Source organism: Conger conger, chromosome 5, assembly GCF_963514075.1.
Source record: "Conger conger chromosome 5, fConCon1.1, whole genome shotgun sequence".
NCBI classification, from domain to species: domain Eukaryota; kingdom Metazoa; phylum Chordata; class Actinopteri; order Anguilliformes; family Congridae; genus Conger; species Conger conger.
The window spans coordinates 4,168,929-4,171,428 of record NC_083764.1 but is presented as its reverse complement, the minus strand read 5'-3'; the positions used below and the strand labels follow the sequence as shown (position 1 = coordinate 4,171,428).

The 2,500-nt window shown below is 49.6% G+C and overlaps 1 protein-coding gene across 1 annotated transcript in view; it reads right to left on the bottom strand.

Annotated features, from left to right (window-relative positions):
* The window catches only part of xkr6b (XK, Kell blood group complex subunit-related family, member 6b), a 32,773-nt gene that overhangs the window by 4,197 nt on the left and 26,076 nt on the right, over positions 1 to 2,500 (bottom strand).

Genomic DNA, 2,500 nt, shown 5'->3' with positions numbered 1-2,500 from the left:
CACCAGGGCTTGAACCACAAACCTTCCAGGTCCCAGTCATATACCTTAACTGCTAGGCTACGGGCTGCACACCAAAGTACACACTGGTGTGTAAAAGTGTGTAACTCTCCTGTAGCAGTGTGTACTCTGTATTATAGTGTGTAAAAGTATATAATGTTATACTGCAGCAGTTTGCACTCTGTACCATAGTGTGTACATGTCTATAATTTGCCATCAGACTGCAGAAGCTCTGTGGAAAGCTGAAGATCAGCAGCAGAGCTGAAGAGCTTTGGAGAGAAGATCAGACGCACTGGTTCTCCATAAACCTCCAATATCAAAGTCCACGTTTGGGCACTGACCGCATTTACAGCAGACTGCCGCTAGAGGGCGCCATTAGCCGAAGCGCTTTGAGCGGTGAGCAGAGAATTGCGGCTGAATTCGGAGCACGTCTCCCGGACTCCTGTCCAAATCTTTCGGCAGAGCGCTGGGCTGCCTGTGTTTTAAATAACGATTTTACAGTGCTCCCTGATAAAGACACTGACTGTAATGAATATGAATCTCTCGCTCTCCCTTTCTCTCTCTATCTCTCCCCATCTCTCCCTCTCTCTCCTCCCCCTTTCTTGCCCCCCCCAGCCCATAAAGGCAGATCCCTCCCCCTCTCTTCAGATCCCTCCTTCTCCTCTACCAGTGTTCTCCTCAGATGCCCTCATCCTCTGTTTCTCTCACTCACTCTCGTCCCTCGTTCTCCTCTCCTGTTCTTGCTGACTGCCTGCGTTTGAGGTAAATGTGTAGTCTGGGTTCTGTAACAAAACACCCTGTTCGCTATCCACCACATACTCCATCCCTCACCTGTTTCTCTGCCCACATACTCCCCGTCTGTCCTGAACCAGTGTCCCCACTCACACTGTCTGTCTCACCTGTGTCCCGAATCTCTGTCTCACCTGTCTCACTCCTGCCAGTCTCATCTGCATCCCTTTCCTGTCTGTCTGACCTGTGTCCCTTACCATGGCCCTCACCTGTTTTCCCTTACCTCTGTCTCACCTGTCTGTCTCACCTGTCTCACTTCACCTGTCTGTCTCACCTGTCTCACTCACACTGTCTGTCCTCACCTGTCTCTGACCTGTGTCCCATAACGTCCATCTGACTAATACTCATCATGCTAACGCCTGTACTGCTAACCCCAGGCTAAGAATGGAGCCACATCTACACCCATAACTCACACACAATACCCAACCAACACACATCTACACCCATAACCCCCCCCCACACACACACACACATCTACACCCATACACCCCCCCCCCCCCCACCACCCCCCCACCCCACCACCCCCCCCACCCCCCCCCCCCCACCCCCCAACCCCCCCCCCTCCCCCCCCCCCCCCCCCCCCCCCCCCCCCCCCACCCCCCCCCCCCCCCCACACACACACACACACACACACACACACAGAGGTAAAGAACGAGCTGCTGAATCGCTCACAAGAACAGACCGTAGCTCAGCCCACTGACACTCTAACGCCACACTTTAGAGCAGAAGTTACACGTGTTTTTTCTGAATTCACAATAAATGATGAATGTATTCAGAGGCATCCCAGAGGCAGTTGTCTAAAACAAGCTTTTAGCTAAATCTGTTGTGAAATCATCCAAAAATAGTGTCCCACCCAAACCAAATGAAGACTCTCTGACTCTCTCTCTCTCTCTCCTCTCTCCTCTCTCTCTCTCTCTCACACACACACACACACACACACACACACACACACAGACAGACACTAGGAGTCTGATAATACATAATAATAAGAACAAGCTATTCAGCCCAGGCTAAAGACGGCACAGCTAGTAGAACTTGCTGTATACCTGACACGACAGAACAGACTAAAGCTAAAGTTCCACTGCTATAAGAAGAGTGAGTGAAGACTGTTTGTAATATTGTAATATTATTATAAATCAGAAAGTAGGTGTGTTGTAAAGGGTAATGTAGGTCAGTCACTGGAGAGATGTTTTGTTTATTTTGTAGGGTGACCGATTGTTCATTTGGGTAATTGCAAGCGTGAGTGATCCAAGAGGAGTCCTTGATCGCGTTATTTCGAGCTGGATGTTTTTAGGCGGTTGGCTGGTACCAGAACACACTGGCACGGCCAATATTCGGATCTTCATTATGGTTGATCATTCAAGATGTGGCAACTGAAGTAAGCGTTTTCATCTCTGCTAAACAAAAAAAACAGCTGAAGTTGAAGAAACAGCTGGTAGCTGGTTGACCCGTTCTGACCAGCTCTCCGCTCAGCATGGTTTGACCAGCTCAAGCTATGTTTTGAAACAGCTGGTAGATTTTAGCAGGGATGTCAAACGATTTCACGGACACATCTAATCGGCGTGCGATGGAGGAAATCCACTAAAGAGAAAAATAGATGAACGACGTTTTCAAAACAAGTTAGAAATGAGAACGAAGCGACCAGCAACGGAACGGAGCGACTGCAAAACGCGCTGCGGATGCGCGCGCGTAGAAACGGTGACATCATTTCGGG